The sequence below is a fragment of the Eleutherodactylus coqui genome, chromosome 5 (assembly GCF_035609145.1).
Source record: "Eleutherodactylus coqui strain aEleCoq1 chromosome 5, aEleCoq1.hap1, whole genome shotgun sequence".
Taxonomy (NCBI): domain Eukaryota; kingdom Metazoa; phylum Chordata; class Amphibia; order Anura; family Eleutherodactylidae; genus Eleutherodactylus; species Eleutherodactylus coqui.
This window is the reverse complement of record NC_089841.1, coordinates 90,302,040-90,321,668: the sequence shown is the minus strand read 5'-3', so window position 1 is coordinate 90,321,668 and position 19,629 is coordinate 90,302,040. Positions and strand designations below refer to the sequence as shown.

The following is a 19,629-nucleotide window of genomic DNA, read 5'->3' as shown; positions in this document are numbered from 1 at the left end:
CGGAACAGGTAAGTGAATAACTTCTGTATGGCTCATAATTAATGCACGATGTACATTACAAAGTGCATTAATATGGCCATACAGAAGTGTATAACCCCACTTGCTTTCGGGGGACAACCCCTTTAAGGATCTTGTGTATGAATTCTCTTGGTAAGCGTGCGTAATTTAGTGCGCCATTCCTATTATCAACATGCTTGTTTGAGGTTAACTGCTAGTCATCTATATGTGAAGTACTGCAAGGTTCAGCATAGCACTGCGCATGCGCCTGTGTATTGATGCTAACCCGCCGGTCTTTCACACATATATCATCAGATGCTTGCAGGTTAGTGCGCCATTTCTATTGTTTGTATATGCCTTGTGGTTATTTCATGACTACAAGGTGAGTGCTAGGTTATTCAAAAATCACCTGCCTTAATAAATGCCATTGTTGAGCAAATCTGGACCAACAAGCACACTAAATTGTGAATGTTGGGGTTAGTTCACACACGACTGTGAATTGGCGTCTAGGGTCTTTCTAGTTAGCATTTTCCAACACTTTTTCAAGTAATCTTCAAGTATGTCTGAAGTTGAACTATTTAGTTTATGTGAAATATTTGTTTTTTTTGTGGTTTTTGTGTGTACATATATAATGTTTTTTGTGGGTGTGTTTTATTTATGCTGGAGTTTGCAAATTGATTGGATAATTAGAACCATGCACTTGCAGCTTTGGTCTTATGATCATGTGGCTTTAATTGGCAACATGTGATGACTTCTAGGGGTTTTAAATATACAGTAGTGATTTTATTTCACTTGCTACAACTAAGGGTGATGGATGGCGCCAGAAACGAGTCAGTGGGTCTAGAGCATTTTTTAATGGTCATTTTTGGTCTACATGACCTTAATCTCTCTTTTAAAGCATGCCAAATTTTAAAAAAAAAAGTTTACTGTTTTTGCAAATGTTTCCCACTGGATGAGCTGAACCTCCTTTTTTTTTTGCATTTATGTGGTGCCTGGTCCAACGTATCCATGCTTCCATCCTCTGACGAGATTGATTAGTGAGCTGGTGCTTTAACTTTTTTTCACTTCAGTATTGTAAATAATTGTTGACCTAATTTGTATGGCCAGCTTTTACTAAAAAGGCCCATACACAGCTGAAATTCATAGTCTGTGCCAACAGATAGTAGACACTGAAAAACTTCCCAATCGCGAGTTGGCTTTCATACGATTTCCCACTTTACACTGCATACAAATGATCATTTTATAGCTTACTAGTAGTATATAGTACTGCGCTATGGATGTTTCCATACCTCTGTGGAATGTCATGTTTTCAAAGTTTCTTTTCCTGTACCATGGGTATTTGCTGTGCATGTTAAACCCCCATAGCCTATATTAGTGTGTAATACACATGTGAAAAACATGAGTATAAAAAGGTATGAGTAGCCCAATAGAAATCAATGGGCTTTAAGCACTATGTAATACGCAGTGACAATATGCCTGACATGCTCCATTGGATACTGTATAACACAACTACTCAACCCAATATTAGTTAACTGGGGCCGTATATTTGGCCACATATAAACAGATTTTAGGTGCCCGTATGGAACTCATAAAGAACAAGACAGAACAAATACAACACTTGTACCGGACACCCTAGAAAAATATACAGAGTATCGGAGCACTTTAGAAGAAGTTATAACAGTCTGCATGTTGTTTTATAAAGTACTTTTGTTTATGACCCTTGAAAGGGACCCATAAAGATTCATTAATCAATATCTAAAATTAATTAGTAATACCCTGTTTCCCTGAAAATAAGACATACCCCGAAAATAAGACATAGCATGACTTTCCAGAATTTTTGAGGATGCAAAATGATTTTTCAGGCTTTTTGAGGATGCTTGAAATATAAGCCCTACTCCAAAATTAAGCCCTGCTAACAGTTAATTAAACAGTCAATTTAAATAGTTTCCAGGCAGCTATACATGTAAAAAAGTTAAACCTTTTTGAACAAAAATTAATATAAGACACTGTCTTATTTTCGGGGAAACACGGTAGTTGTTTGGTCAGGTTACAGGGAGCGGTCATCCTAGAACTTTCTATATCAATCCCATATAGGCTTTCAGAAAAATAGTGCAAACACAACACTGATCACACACGTGTCTGTCAGCAGGGAATTCCGCCTGTCGATTGTCTACCTGAAAGGCAGCCTCCATCACAGCTGCTGCGGAGGGAAGGAGAAGGTAAATATATGTAGAATTTCAATTCTTTCCATGTCAAACACAGAACATGACAGTATTACCAGGTGATGGCATGTTTGTAACAGATTATAGTTATGCATATAGAGCTGGTGCAACATGTACATCTAGTAACATCTCTAGGTGAAACTACAAAGTTCTTTAATCATGTGCATGCTACCCACTATTAGGTACAGGGTGTCAATATATATATATGGCATGGTATGTAATCATGCACATCGGCCCTCACACGCAGTGGGGGCTCAACCTAATTTTGTAGAAAATGCATTGTGCAAACCTTCGGTGAGCCATCTAACTTGGACTTCTGCTCTACAACGATTACGGATGCCATTGTCTAACTCCAAAGATAAATGGTGTCCCGAATCTCGTACTGATGCTCACGGTTCATTTCTCCATACATATTGATATGCATGTTTAATTAAGCCCAATAATGACTGATGAGCAATGTGGGAACTCATGACAATTATCATAGCAGAACTTTAGTCGGACATGGTCACACTGGGCTCCAGCCATCAGCTTGTGGGGGTGCACCAGGCAGATGTAAGCTAGAAGCAATGGTTTCACTTAGGCCCGCCATGCCAGATGATGATCTTCCTCAGTGTGGCAGCATTTTGTTGAGCTACACGAATGGTCATCCTCCTGGCTTTGTGCATTTCCCTCTGATTTTACGACACTGCTTTCAGCTCATCATCGCCCCTACAACACAATTGCTTAGTTCTGCAACTGTATTGATGTTAGGAGCTGGGTTCTGGTACTGTATTTATGTACAGAGCTTTGATCTGGTGCAGGATTCATGTCACGAGTTTGATTGTGGTGCAGTATTTATGCACTTAACGTGGTTCTGGGGCTGTTTTCATGTACTGTACTTGATTCTGGTGCTGTATTTATTTACTAAGCTTGTTTCTGGTACAGCATTTATTCACTGAGCCATTTTGGCGTGGATATGCTGCTAGATTGCTGCTTTGTGCACAAGCATAATACAGGTAGACTGCCTTTCTGTGTAACACATACAGTTTCTTTTAAATGATGTTGGCGCGAGGGTGGGGGCAAATAAAATTCCACATAGGGTGCCATCTCCCCCAAGGGAAGCACTGGTCTTTGACTTCCCACTTACCTACAACCTTCCCATCACATGCATATCATGACTTTCTACAAATCAAGCCTAGAAAGAGTGTTTATATAAAAATGGTGAAATCCTCTAAGAAAGGAAATGACTATCACTATTAGAAAAACAAAGGCAAACAGTCACAAAAATCCCCACATAACATAAAATGTCCAAGATCACTCCACACATCATAGCAAACTCATTAAAAGGCTGCATCGGAGGATATATTTATTTACACATGGTAATCCAAATCCCCCTGCCTGGAAGAGAAGAACACATGCCGTGGGATAATGGGAGATCCCTTATAAATAAATAGCTTCATGCACGCGGGAGGAGGTTCAGGGCAGTGTAGGCGAAAAACTAATAATGAAGAAAATATTATGGGATATTTCTGAAAACTACTTCTACGAAATAGTGGATAATAGAAGGAGTGGTGGGATTTGTTCAAGGGGGTCAACAGTTCATGCATTCCCTCACCATTGAGTGTGGGGATTCAAAAAAGCTGCGGATGACAACTCCAGACCAACAAGAAGGCATCGGCAAAATTGGTCATGTGACAGATAAGACGACAAGTAGTGGAACCGGAACCAGTGACCATAAAGTTTGGTTCGAGATCACTGAACGTCATCAACTTGTGGAGTTTATGCCCAACGATTCGCCTCATTGTGATGAATGGCTGACACATCTACATAAGGCAACAACAATTTTCTACTTTAATGTTAATCAGGTTTTAGATCATGATGGGTTAATCCGGTGTGACTAGAGCCTTGTCTCTTAGTGGATGACAAGTGGGACTTGTAAAAACAAATGTGACCCTTAAGATCCCAGACCCCCTACTTTAAAGCACTTTGTTTATTTCATGCATGAATTAACCTCAAGTAGCAAAAGGTCAGAGGATATTAGTTGAGACTCTAGGGCAGTTTAAGGGAGACGGCTAAGAAAAAAACAAAGCACAATGGGGCCACACTTGTGACTGAAAGAAAGGTTTGTCACGACACCGGCCACAATAACATAACTCACTGAAGACTAGGGGAATAGAGATGAGCGAACATACTCGCTTAGGGCGATTTCGCAATTGAACACCACCTTATTTCAGTAACTGACTACTCGGGCGAAAAGATTCGGGGGGCGCCGGGAGTGAGCAGGGAGTGGGGGGGGGGGGGGAGCTCCCCCCCATTCCCCACTGCTACCCCAGCTCCACCACGCCGCCCCCCGAATCTTTTCGCCTGAGTAGTCAGTTACTCGAAAAAAAGCGGTACTCGATTGCGAAAATCGCCCTAAACGAGTTCGTTCGCTCATCTCTATAGGGGAACTTTACACAAATGGGGGTCACCTATATCAGACGTCAACATGGACTCTCACTGCTTACCCTTCGGTCAGGCACAGCGTGCCCATTTTAGTTTAGTCTTCCCATGCTAGGCAGCGTTGGCGACTGTTGCGTCTAGTAGCTGTCCCTTTTGACTCGCTGTTAATAACCGTGTTCACCAGTTTGCTCTCTGTCTTTATCAGAAGTTATTCGAGTTTTGATGGGAACATTTTCTTTAATTCGTTTTTTTATAGGACAATGGTATTCGGTATTGAGTATCAGATTTACTTACAATTTTCTAATAATTAAAATTAGTTATTCGTTTTTTAATTTAGTTTTTTCCTCTTTAAAAAAATCCCTTAAAAATGTTGTTGCAGATTGCTTGAAATAACAATTTAGGTTTTAATTACCTTTATTAAAACATGTCTGTTAGGCATATTGAGCCCGAACTGGCGGGCTTTGACATTGCGCCCGACAGAAGGTTAAGGGGAATGTTCCATCTGAACTGTATCTATGTGCTGTGATACAGCACATACTGACCTCACAAAGAGCACGCGGACAGCAACTGGAGAACGAAGCTACCGTTCCACGAGAATTGGTCCCGCCCCATATTAGGGCTCATGTCCACAGGCGTTATTTTCCACGCTTATTACGCATGTGATACGCGGTGAATGGAGTCAATGGACTTTCATTGATCCATACATATGTAAGTGCAGACATTGCATGTAGGTATGTATGAACAACAGATACCAGTGTACTCTGTATGGGCTGTCCAGACCCACAGTGTTTTGCCGAAACTGCCGTGGACATGAGGTATAACATAATACTACATTCCCCAGCAGCTATAGGCGAAATGAGCAGTCATATAAGGGGGAGAGGTAGCAAGATGAGAAATAAACAGCTACCACGAAAACATAATATTATACTGAACTGAGGGCACTAATGTATTAGTCCGACTTTAGTTTTCCCGCTCCCAGGGGTGTCTGGTTTTATTCCTTCTTCCTAGTGAAATAAACATGCACGAGGTGGGAGGTCGGCCGACAGATGTCTTATGTGTAAGGCCAGCGTGGGTTCTAGCATAGATAGCTTTATCTATGCCGATATCTGGACAGAATCTATGGGCTAATTCACATCTGATTTAAGATTTTCCATCACTCAATTCCTTTTCTGTGGCAGAAAAATTGAATTTAACTTTTTTTTTTCCTCTCATTGATTTCAATGAGTTTTTTTTTAAAAAAAGGAGAATACTTTCAGTTTAAGTCTGCTCTATTACATTTCCGCATCTTTTTTTTTTTTTTTTTTAATAGCAGAACCAATAGCGCAGCAGACTGCCTGACATGTTCTGTTAAAAAATAAAAAGGAAACATAATAGAAGCAATCTAAACTCATCCAGTTTTTTTGAAAACCTACTGAAATCAATGGAGAAAAAAACCCAAACATTTAATTCAGTTTTTTTGCTTCAAAAACGGGACAAAGAGATGGAAAGTCCTAATGCAGATGTGAAGGAGCCCTATCAGACTTTTTTTTTAGCTATCTGGTAGCTGCAGGAGTATAAGGACCCTTTTTACACGGGACGGCTGACAAGACGTCATCGCTGGATCGCAGGCGTCTCACTCAGCGCTTCTAGGTGAAGCGCTGAGCAGGGAGCGTTTACATGGAACGAGAGAGCGGTGATCCAGCGCTCGTTTTTTATTGACTAAAAGTCAGCGATAACGACCTATGAACGAATAGTGAGAGTTTTTTTTTTTTTTTGCATTTACACGTACAAATTGAGCGATAATGGTTAATATGTAAATGGCCCATAACAATCTCCTCATACGTCTCATCAGCGTATGGTTAAAGGACGATCACTTCTTCACATCATCGTTCTTAATTGCAAACGCAGCACATCAACTGGAACAAAGTAAATTAAAGCCATTCAGGATTAGGCCACTGTCGCACACACCGTTTTTTACAGCTTCACTCTGTCCCGCCCACTCCAATTGCAAATCACTCAAACGTGGAGGAGAGAGGCAGAGAGCCAGTGAGGGGAGTGAAGGGGAAGGAAAGGAAGGGACTGCCCAAATGGAAGCGTATATCGGCCGGCCGTGAAAATGTGGTCCAATATACACTCGTGTAAATAAGCCCCAAGAGAAACTCCATCGTGTGAATTAACCTATTTGAAGGAGTTATTTTCCTGAGCGAGTTCTGTCTATCCCAGATTTGGGCAATACTCACAGGAAAATCCCCCATGTGCATACACCGTTGTCATCAGATGTTCCAACAGAGCATTGTCGCAGACGACAGTAACGAGAAGGGCTAACGGGCTAAAACAATGCCGTCCCAGAAACCTGTAAGGCTTCAGGTTCAAGTACCACTAACCTTGGTTTGTTAAAAGAAGGGCACTTATTCTGCGTTAAACAAAATCGCAATGGAAGTGCGGTAACTTGTACAAATCTAGGTACAAATGTTCCTTTTGTGGAGGGGGGACCGCTTGTCTAGATGTTTTAAAAAAAGCCAACCTGCCTGGTTAGCCCTTCACAAAAGTAATATATTTCTAAAAGCATTGCCGCAGTAAACCGGTTTTCGTATTCCTCCATTTAGTGGGGTTGGCTATAAATGGGTGGAGAATCTGTCATCCACTAAGTTTCATTTGTCTGTTAGAAAAAAAAAAATTCTAAAAGAATTGGCGCTAGCCAGAATTGCTGGTCTTTTTCGGGAACCGCCTTTTGGGGATTTCCGATTATTCCCATTGGATGTGGATCCTAAGAAGGAACCTGGGTCTTGTAGGTTGATTCATTATCTGTTGCTCTCATGTGGGGATTCACTTAATGATTAAATTAAAAGCGCCTTGTCTTCTGTTAAGTAGGCTATTTTTTACCAGGCAGTGTCCTTACTTAAAAGTTTTTGAAACGGGGTCTTGATTAAAGCTGACCGATCCAGTGAGCGTTTCGTTTGCTGCCAAGTCATCCTTTATTTTGATGGTTATTTTTACTTTGATGAAGGTTTACCTATGGGCTGTTCCCTGTCCAGTTTTTATTTTTAAGTGTTTTCTTCTTTTCCTGCATGGGTGGTTTCAGTTGAGTTTGTGTGTATGGCTATACGCCCATTTAGACAACGATTATCGCTCAAAATTTGCTCATAAGCCATCTTTTGAGCGATAATCGTTGTGTCTAACTCCACTGACATTGTGCAGTTTTCGTTAAGCCGTCGCTCATTGTTGTCTTTCAGCGTGCTGAAAGACAACGATGAGCCTCATCAGGGATTCACAGCGGGATACAGCTGAAACAATAGTATTGTTTCAGCTGTATCCCGCTCCCTAAACACAGACTGGGTATGAAGAATAGCTGTGTTCTTCGTACCCCGCTCAGAACGCTCAGCTGTATAACAGTGATAATCATTGTGTCTAAAAGGGGCGTAACATTCATTATGTTGATGATTTTTTTTCTTTATTAGTCTTGGTGATTCTTCTGTATGTGCAAATATGTTAAGAGTCATTTGTTGCCATTTGCAAATTTTTTGAGGTTCCTTTAACTGGAGATAAGACCACTTACCCTACTTGTTGCATCAAGTATTTTGGTATTACTATTGATTCTGCTGCTGGGAAATTCTGTCTCTCAACAGATAAGGTTGTGAAGGTGCGTGCCTCCATTGCTTGTGTTTTACGTGAAGGAGGTTCAGTCTGCCCTGGGCTTTCTTGCCTTTTGTTATAGAATTATGCCTATGGGTAGAGTCCTTTTGTAGGAGGCTTTCTGCTTTGATTTTTGGCATTCGGAATTCTTATTCCCATGTGTGGCTGTGCAAGGACTGCAGATAGGATTCGTCGGTCTGGTTGGAATTCTTTAATAAATTTAATGGTAGATATTTTTGGCAGGAGGAGGTTTCCTCATCAGATTAGCTTCTTTTGTCTTCTGATGCGGCAGGCTCCTGCGGTTTTGGACTGATATGGGAGACACACTGGTGTGCTGCCAAATGGCATTGTTCTTGGGTTGTGAACAAGGTTACTTCCAACCTGGTGCTGTTGGAGCCTTTTCCATTTTTGTAGCATTAGCCCTGTGGGGGGGAAGCATTTTGCCAACAAGCGCATTTTGTTATATATAGGGAGTGGTGTTCGTGGTTAATTGCTTACCCTCTAAAAGTGACGATGTTCTACTTTCTTGTGTTATGGGAGAATAAAGTACTCAAACTTTTCACACCCATTGATGCTGCCACTTGCTTTTGTTATGTCTGAACCTCAATATTTGGCTTAAGGCTAAGCATAGTCTGGGTATTCAGAGGTATTGTTCCTTTTTCCATTTGCATATTTCCCAAAGGAGCATGGAAGCCACCTCACATACATTCTAGGTACTCTCCCTAAACAATATCCTTTCCAACCCACATCTATAGGACTCTCACAAACAAGAAATCTCCTGCACACTGACGAGGAGCTATAACCCACCCCCACCGCGAAACAGCTGTTTGCGTATGGTATTCTGGCTTGGCTTCCAATTACCAGTCATTGTTCTAAGGCTTGCCTAAAAAGTCTTACATGTATTTGCAGGAATGCTGCCTTCCAATAGGTGGCACTGCAGAGATATTGTCCATCTTACCATTTGCTGGGTTTTTCTAATATTATTGTTGACTCTCTCTCATACTTGCAGCTCACGAAGTTCTAGGAGATGACGCCATGGGCGGATATGCAAGAGGAGGAGTGTCCAGATCCCTTTTGGGGCATAATCTGGTTTTATGGAGTACTTTTAACTATGAGTAGCTTGTTCCACCAGGGCTGGTTATGCCGCGCTTGATCCAGGTGGTGTGATGTGAATGTAGTTGGTCTCCCTATCTCAGCATAGAATCCTATGCACATGCCGTTTGTTTGCAGTTAATTAGTGAACACCTGGTGTATGCTTCTATCATAAAAGTGCTTGTGGGGGGTTCATTTTTATGAAGCTATGCAGTGTTAAGCCATTTACTGATTATTTTTTAGATTAAACAAATGTTGTAGGTTTACCAGAAGGGTAATCATTTGCCTGTTGCGGGATGCCCCATCTCCCCAATCTTCTGTTACAGCTGTGCAAGGTAACGACGATAGTGTGCATGCACTCTTGAGGTTATTTGCAACAGAATTCTACAGAATAGAACATTTTTTGAGGCATTAGGAGAAGAGAAAAAAAAACAAAAACAGTGAGCTTTTCTTTAATAGTACAAGTAAAGCGGGCCATGCATTGTCATCTGGGGTTTCACTCCAAACAGGTTCTATTTTTTCTTCCCAAGTCTATGACAAATACAAAAGGGAAAGGTGCTTGGAAGAGAGATCTGTCCTGTGAGTATGGTATCCAGCTAACAAGTGGGCATTATTTCCATTATTTTCCTTTGACACAGTTTCAGTTTAGAGCAGTGCTTGGCCAATATTTGCATAGTTGAGGTTAAAGGAGCATGTTTTAGGATTGGGGTTCCACTGCGGCCGATTTGGGGATTATCTTTTAGGCATGTGGATTTGGAAGGGGGTGAGCCCAGCTTTTATATTTGGGGTGGAGTACATTTATCTATAGGTCTGGGTATATTTAATCTAGATTTGCAAGCCATGATTGAGTTGGCTTTGGGTGGAGCCCAGGCCTCTTGATTGAGCGGCCAGGAGGGATAAATTGCTCACATTGTGAATGGACTGGTAACTGATGTATCTGGATAGTCTGAGTTTATGGCTAGACTATCTTAAATACTATATTCAGCTATTTGATTCTATTTATCGGTTCACCTGTTTGAGTAATTTATCTAAGCTTTAATAAATGTCCGTGGCCAATTGTACCTCCATTTAAATCAGTCTGCCCCTGTCTTATTGATATGGTTAAAGTTTACTGTTAAAGGGATTGTCCCGCGGCAGCAAGTGGGTCTATACACTTCTGTATGGCCATATTAATGCACTTTGTAATGTACATTGTGCATTAATTATGAGCCATACAGAAGTTATAAGAAGTTTTTCACTTACCTGTTCCGTTGCTAGCGTCCTCGTTTCCATGGAGCCCGCCTAATTTTCGGCGTCTAATGGCCAAATTAGACGCGCTTGCGCAGTCCGGGTCTTCTTCTTTTCTCAATGGGGCTCCGTGTAGCTCCGCCCCGTCACGTGCCGATTCCAGCCAATCAGGAGGCTGGAATCGGCAATGGACCGCACAGAAGCCCTGCGGTCCACCGAGGGAGAAGATCCCGGCGGCCATCTTCAGCAGGTAAGTAAGAAGTCACCGGAGCGCGGGGATTCAGGTAAGCGCTGTGCGGTGTTCTTTTTTAACCCCTGCATCGGGGTTGTCTCGCGCCGAACGGGGGGGGGGATTTGAAAAAAAAAAAAAACCTGTTTCGGCGCGGGACAACCCCTTTAAGTTATTGTGGCATATGATTTATAATCCTATGGAGTTGGTATGGAGTCAGGACCCCCTCTATCAGCCAAAATGAAGAGTTTATACAAAAAGCAACCACTGATCTCAATGGGTTACTTTCAGTGCTTAAGCCTCAAAAAAAAACTACTAGTCATTTGCTTATAAATAGAGATGAGCGAACGTACTCGTTTCGAGTAATTACTCGATCGAGCACCGCGATTTTCGAGTACTTCAGTAATCGGGTGAAAAGATTCGAGGGGCGCCAGGGGGAGGTGTGACGGCGCGGGGGGTAGCAGCGGGGAGCCCTCTCTCCCTCCCCCCCCCCCCCACGCCCCGCTGCAAACCCCCCCCCCCCCACTAACCCACGGCACCCCCCGAATCTTTTCGCCCGAGTACGGAAGTACTCGAAAATTGCGGTACTCGGGCGAAAAAGGGGTGTGGACGAGTACGCTCGCTCATCTCTACTTATAAACTGAAAAATTTTGAGCCAAATAAACTTTTTACTCACCAAATAAATTAAATACAATTAATGTTATGACTAAAAAAACAACAACTATAAATTACATATACAATGCCCCTCCAGTATAATCTACAGAGTTCACCCAAAACACTCCTTCCAGTCATCATCTACATATATCCAGAGTGAGACGCCCCCAGGATAATCTACATAGTGCTAAACTACTAGCATACACCCGGAACCTCCACTTTACAACATAATCCCATCCAAGAGTCCCGGCAGCACAATTCCACTTGGTAGACAGCCCCCCTTTGCAGCATAATCACAGTCAGTGCCCACTTTCTCTGGCAGTATAAAAAAGGTTAATAGTCCTACCACCAATCTGCATTCAAAAGGTACCCCCATAGACAATAATCACATGCAGAGGCAACCCACCTCCAGTTCAGTGTAGTCACCACCAGAGCCAGTCCCCCCCCTCCCCAACCTCACATAACCGCAGGGCTATATTGGTGTTCAACACCGATGATGAGCTCTCCCCGAGGCTCAATGGTTGGGTAGTGCAGGTTTGTTTTGAAGAGGATTGTCCTTAATATACAGCGCCAAGCCCCTCCCCTCATACCCTCTGTTCAATGCAGGTACCTCCTCATCTTGTTCAAGGCTGCTCCAACAGCAGCCTCTGCAACGTAGCCTTCTCCCTGCTGCAGTCCACACAAGAGGTGCACAGTAGAGGGAGCACGCGCCATCCTCCTGGACACTGTGGATTCTGGCAATTCATGTGCCACCTCCTTGTTCAGTGCTAATGGACCCAACAACAGGTAAAAACTGACTGCCACAGGCTGGGTATGAAGAACAGAATAGTCTCCATACCCACACAGAGCACTCTGCTGTATAACAGCCGGCACTCCGAGCAGAGAACAGCTGGATGCAGAAGACAAGCGGGGCCATCGTCCGCTCGGCTGTATAACAGCCAGGCACTCCAAAACAATTCCCCTGCTCAACTTCTGATCCCAAACTCCTGTTCCTCTCTTAGTATGGGGTGAGTGTTGGAAGCGAGTCTACCAGGTGGGTCTATCGTGCTGCATGTCTGCAGTATGCAGAGGAAGAAATGGACGTTCAAAGTTATAGCTGCATACAAACAGCAGCATAATGTAAATTCTTGTTGCCATTTGTAAACTCTAAGGCACATTTTGGTCACCCTCTGGAGCCCTGCACTTTGACACATACCACCTCCCTAAACGTTTGCGGGACCAACATATTATAAAGCCACATCTGCGATGGAACCTCCAGTATAATGTTTTTCATTTCCTTATGTAACTAGTTCCCCAGCATATCTAATAATATAGCATTACCTTGGTTAGTTATTCCCTTCCATCTAAAAACTCCTAGAATCTTTCTCTTTATGTGGGTCATTTGATCTCATTGTGGCCATCTGGAAATTACTTGCCTCTCTAACTCCTGAATAGAACAATCTCAGCCACCAGGACGATATTATATGGATTGTTTAGATCACAGTTCATCCTCCCTGACTGTATACTTATGGTCTTTAGCTTATTAAGGAGAACATAGAGGATAATGTTAATCACACTGTCTTCCCAGCAGGCAGAGATGGTAAAATGTGTTTTTGCTGGAGTGGGCCTTTTAATGTTATGGTTGATCTGTGTAACATAACAAGCTGCCTTCTAAGTATCAATCTTTATATTGGCTGCTCAATAACACACACTGCAAAGAGAATAACAAGGTTCTACAGTTATGAAGTGAGAACAACATTGCCTATAACGTTTCCCGCAGAGCTCAAAAGAGGCAGCATAATGTCCGCTTCACCCTGTGCCATTACAAATCAGGCCTGTTTTCTTTACAGAAACACAATGCTGCGGCTCAAGGAAGAAGTTCAACATTAAAAAGTGACATAGTTCCAAGTGTACTTCATTACTCATCACCTAGAAAACGCCATAATACGGTGCCATTTACTTTATATGGGGTGTGGGGGGAGAAATCAAAGATTTGGACTATTGGAAATGGAAATACTGGTATTAAAGGGGTTGTCTGGGGGTTCACTATTCATGACATATGTTCAGAATAGTTGATCAGTGGGGGGCCGCCGCTTGGGACCCCCGCCGATCAGCTGATATCGGACTGTCTTTATAGACCGAGCTGAAAGTAGACATCTTTGTCCAAAGACAGATTAGTATTGCACGTGCAGCTCCCACTGAATTCCATACGGTGTGATATTGCAGCTCAGACTCATTCACTTCTATACCAAAAGAACCCATGAATAGGTGCGGCATGTTTTACGAAGAAAGCAATCTTTATTTATACTGCGCCAATATATTAAACCGCACTTTACAAATTTGAGGGTACATGGACAAAATCAGACATTACATACATTAAACTAATAAACAATTGGAAAAGTAGAATTATGGGCCTGCTCACAAGAACTTACAATCCATGAGGAAATAGGGGTGACACAAGGTAAAAGTGCTTGTTCTTTGCAATGCTGCAGTCTTCTTCTATAAAGTATGGTAGTATATATTAATCTGCAGGAGCTAGACATCAGCCAGTATCTGTGTATGGGCAGATATGAAGTCTAGGATACATAGGGCATAAGCGCACTTTCACACGTATCAGAGTATTGCTAAGAAGATGCAGAATATTCCACATGCATTGAAAACTGCATGTACAAATATGGATTTTTATCCAGAATTGCCATCAGAATTAAGCCATTTTCAATCTGCATGTTAGACACACGATGGAATATTCCAAGACACGTGAAAGCATCCTAGGGGGTACGTTCACATACAGTGGAATTGGTGAAAAATTTTTGCAAACCGGAAATCCACATTGTATTCCTGGTTAAAAACTGCATCATTCGTGTGGTTTTTGATACGGATCTTAAGCAGACTTCACCCCTTTAACTTTCGCACTCGGATTTAGTCAATTCAATGTGCAAAATCCGCAACCACAATATCCAACATTTTTCCGCACGCATTTGCAGGAAAAAAAAGTGACATGTCACATCTTGTGGCTATGCGCAAAAAAGTAATATGTGGCATGCGAATTTTGGGACGTATGGGATGTGGGGAATGCTGTGGGATGAAGGGATCAGGTTCTGAGGGAGAATGTAGAAGCAGGGTAAATGGAGTAGCTAAATCGTTCTAATTTTGAAGAACCCCTTTAATGTTGGGTTACCACAGGGCATGTTCACCATGCCGTGAGTCACTGTGGTTTTGGGTCACATCGTTTTTACAAGCGAAGTACATTACATTACTTCACCTGTAAAAGGTGCATGGCTGAAAACCACATTGCATTTCCACAGTAAAACACACAACTATTAAACTCTGTTTTTGACAGCAATTAAAAAGCACATGAAAAGTGCAGAAAAAATGCTATGTGGAAACCCAGCAGTATACCATTGGGGCTGCGGGATCCTGATTTACACTGGCCAAATGCATTGAAAAGGACTTCCCTTTAGCACATGGTTAGGTCTATGTGCATGTCGATATATACTCAAACATCAAGAGATTTTTCCAGTGCCTAAACGAACAGCGAATCACAAACGTGCCATGAATTGAGCCTTAAAGGGGTTTTCCGAGTTTTTAGATTATATAGTGTTTTGGGTCCTTGTGCCTAAAATTATATAAAGTCCATATACTCACCATGCCGACGGACCGCCGCATTGGTGCTCCGCCGCCACGGCATCTGACAGTTGCCGTCACCCGGCCACAATGCCTGGTGATGTCCTGTAAACCTGTCATGTGGGCTTCTAATGCAGAAGGCTGGAGACAGGGTTATGGAACAACAAGAAGGAAAGAGGACCCCCTAGAGACAGGGCTCCAAAAGGTCATACCAAAGTTGCCTGTAAGGCAACCAATGCCCAAAGATATATCTATCGTATATGCATAAAGCATACATCTTTATTGTAAAGACCGTAGAATGAACCAACAGGTGTACATGTGGTCTAGAAGCCCAGGGAGTTCAAGTGTCCAACAAGTTCCATATAGAACGGTTAGATTCTGTAGAGTATTTATATGTATGGTACTAGTACCTCAAATTAAGAAATACAAGAATGCAACTCTAGTCTACAGGACAAGAGTCACCTAACTAGTATGTACTACAACTCTCAGCAATCCCTGCAGTTAAAGATCAATACAGCCCTTCACTACAAACGTGGCTTCCTCAGGCGAAAGAGGCTATATGCTCACTAGATGGTCCCTCTCAATAATTGAACAGACATGGGGATGTACCCATGGTGTATGAACAGCCAGTCTAAGGCTGCATTGCCACAAACGTATATCGGCTCGGTTTTCACGCCGAGCCGATATATGTCGTCCTCATGTGCAGGGGGGGGGGGGGGGAGGATGGAAGAGCCAGGAGCAGGAACTGAGCTCCCGCCCCCTCTCCGCCCCTCTGCACTATTTGCAATGAAAGGAGGCGGATCGGGGCTAAGTTACGGGAATTAGCCCACCCCCGTTCCACCTCTCCCCATTGTAAATAGTGTAGAGGGGCGGAGAGGAGGCAGAGAGGGGGGCGGGAGCTCAGTTCCTGCTCCTGGCTCTTCCATTCCCCCTCCCCCCCCCTGCAGATGAGGACGACGTATATTGGCTCGCCGTCAAAACTGAGCCGACATACGATCGTGGGAATGCAGCCTAAGTTAGAGATCAGAACTTCATGAGATGCTCCACAAATAATAGTGATTTGATTCCTTGATGGAGTCGCCTACCTATCAGAGCGCTACTGCAGTGGATGCCAATCATTACCTAATGGGCAGGTCAATGTGCCAATCACAGCGGTCAACAGCAACTGCCAGATATTGTTGGGCGTTTGCATCACACTGTCACTGCAAGCCCAAATTGCAAAAAGGCGCTCACAGATAGTTGAGATACCTTGGGGGTAGGGACTATTTTTTTCGTTTATACAATGTGTCCCCCCCGCTTTCCTGTTCCGTTCGGGGGAGGAGGAAAGGGAAATTCCCACGGCCAAATGGCTCCATCTCTGGATTGAACCGAACAGTGCTGGAGGACCCCACTGACTATAATGAGATCCGCCCAGCTTTTGGATGGAATAGATAGCGCTGCATGCAGCATTTTTTCTTCTGGTATTTTCAGCCACATCTGTGATGGAACTTCCGGTCAGAGGTTCTGATGCAGATGTGAAACCACCCTTAGGGGTACTCAGAAAACCCCTTTAATCAGTAACTATTGGTATAACGGCCTGCATATTGTATACCACATCCACATACTGAAAGTTACTGACAGCAGCCATGAGGCCGATAGATATATAATGTGGCTTTATGAACCTGACAACCATCTATAAACCATTTCCAACTGCACAACTCAAGATCCATCTACCAAAGCTGAAGTTTACAAAACTACAAGTATCTAAAAAAGTAACAAAAAACAACTCCATACTTATGTTTACCAACCAGACTAGAAATGGAAACATTTCTTCACAATGGTGACAATTACTTTCTAGTTTAGGATTAACTGCAACAAACAGAAGAATGGCTGGATAATTCCCAGCTGGTCAGCTCTTCTGGTCTCCATGGGTGGCTGGGTGGTCTGCTATTCCCAAAGTATCAGTCACAGTCCTAGAAGACTATGAGCTCATCCCAGAGCCATGATAAAGCATCAAGTACAAGACTACACTAATAGGTTGCTGTATACGACCCCTGAGGATACTGCGCCACCATCTACATCAGATACTGTTCTCAAGGGTGCATTCATACGGGCGATCTTCACATGTGACTTCTGTGTGCTGCAAGAGGCACGGAAATCGCTTGTGGAAAAAAAAAAAACCCACACATCACACTCACAAGTAAGACGGCATTCACACTGGCAATTTTCACACGCAATATCTGACCAATTGTGAAATGGTCAAATATTACATGTGAGAAAGTCTAACTGATGTCACATGACCAATTTTATTCTCACACCAGATCACTATGTATTGTTTAAGAATCGCCCCTTTTTTCCTACAACAGGTAGATATTTAAAAAAAAAATTGCATTGCGCTCGCACGTCAATGTGAATTTCATCCAAGTGCAATGGGCTTTTTCAATCTTTACCACCGTGTTTCCCCGAAAATAAGACAGTGTCTTATATTAATTTTTGTTCAAAAAGGTTCAACTTTTTTACATGTATAGCTGCCTGGACACTATTTAAATTGACTTTTTTAATTAACTGTTAGCAGGGCTTAATTTTGGAGTAGGGCTTATATTTCAAGCATCCTAAAAAAGCCTGAAAAATCATTTTGCATCCTCAAAAATTCTGGAAAATCATGCTATGTCTTATTTTCAGGGAAACAGGGTATTAAAAAGCATGATTTTTCATAAACCACATTGCAATTGCAGGTTAGGGCTCATTCACACCAGTGTATCTGCGCAGCATATTATGAGCGCAAATTTTGTGTGCATAATACGAAGTAAATATAACCCATTGCTTTCTATGGGTTCATTCACATGAGAATCTCTTCACACGATGTGCGATTGCGTGAATATATATGTGATATGACCTACCTTGTGCCCATTTGTGCACTGCAATGGGCTGGTGTAACTTTGTACGACATAAGCAGAAAGTCTGAATATTGGCTGCGCATTGTTGCACAAAATCAATGCGATTTGTAGGTCTTTTTTTGTGTGCGCAGACACGCCATTCATTTGGACTCACAAATACATGCAGGTGTTGTACGTGGGCAAAAGCGCATTTTAGTCGCGCCAACACACTGCGTAGTTGCGCAGCCGAAAGGCACTTTAACTCATGTGAGCCCGGCTTTAAAGAGTGCGATATTGGTACGAATTTCTTGGACCAATATCGCACTTGCCCATGTAAATGCGCCCTCAATGTGAGTGCAATATGATTTTCTTTTTTTTACTATTGGAACATGCAGTTTTCACACAAAATGAATACACTCGGTTAGAAAAAAAAAATTTAAATTGACGGTTTGCAAGTGCAATATTGGTCCCAGTTTCTCAGACTAATATTGGTCGTGCCCATGTAAATACAAGAAGTCACTGATGGAAGATGAAACAACTTCTGCCTCAGCTGTCACTAAGGGACCATATACAGCGACTCTACTGCCCCTAGTGGATGCAAAGAGAGCAGCAGCAGCTGGGAAAGAAAGGAGATCCTTCCTAGACTGCACTTTTATTGCCTTTTCTCCTAGAAGATACAGAAGAAAGGAGCGGCGGCGTCACAATGAGCACTAAATCAGCCGCTCGCACATGTCCTTATAGCCGGCACTCACATCAGACCCAACATCTACAAAGTTCTTACACTTCTAGCAAAGTTCATTGTAGTGATTGAATAGATTTACATTGTTTCACAATTACTAAACTATTGCAACCAGCAAATTAATTAGAGTCCATATAAAGCACATCCTACCATTTAAGTCATTAAGAGAAGAAAGTGACCAATCCAGACGTGAAGGGTTAATAAGCGGTCATAATAATGAGATTATTAATGAGCTGCTCCCTCATTACAGCTCAGGAGGGAAAATCAATTGCAATGAACAAAACACACAAGTAGTTGGAAGCACTTCCGAGCAGATCCTCCAAGTCACTGATCAGGAGGGGGACATGCACGTATGCCACTGACCTAAGGGGGCAGAATAAGGGCCCCTACAAGCTGGGGTCCCACCCAAAAGTTATTCACCCAACCTGATATTAATTAACCCTTCCTACAAGAAGTGCTGCATGCATTGCATCCTATGAGGATGCAGGGGTGATCCCAGGATCTCCATCGCTGCTACAGCAGAAGTAAGAGGACAGTGAGCCGTGCATTCACCCATCATCATCAGAGCAAAGCTGCACTCACCGAGAAGAGCCGGGTTGTTGCATGAATAGTCCGCCGGTCCCGTTATGCAGCTCCCTCCCCCACCTCTCATTGAACGGCTCTGGAGGCAGCACTACGAGCAGCAGCAGCGGCGGCGGCAGCCTGCTCGGGAGCTCCGCCCAGTGACGTCAGGGCCCCGCCCCCTCCAGACTCCCAGTCAGACGGTCCCTGGTGGGTGTGTGGAGTCCCGCCATGGCGGCCGTGTGCTGCTCCTCAGCTGGGCGCTATCTGTGAGGGGACGTGCAGTTAGAGGGACGGACACTATTGTTGCTGCATGAAGCAAAGACATTTATTATACTTCTGAGTTAATAAAATGTACATTCCAGAATAACCACAGAGAAAGGCCGCCATTAAACAGCCTGTCCCATCAAGAGCCCT

General features: G+C 43.0%; 1 protein-coding gene across 1 annotated transcript in view; it reads right to left on the bottom strand.

Annotated features, from left to right (window-relative positions):
• LHFPL2 (LHFPL tetraspan subfamily member 2) overlaps nucleotides 1-19,336 on the bottom strand; it is a 129,104-nt gene extending 109,768 nt beyond the window's left edge. The window contains exon 1 of the mRNA XM_066602842.1: nucleotides 19,234-19,336. The gene's annotated coding sequence lies outside the window, so the exon portion shown is untranslated. The remainder of the gene's footprint in view (nucleotides 1-19,233) is intronic.
• Between the last annotated feature and the right edge of the window lie 293 nt (nucleotides 19,337-19,629).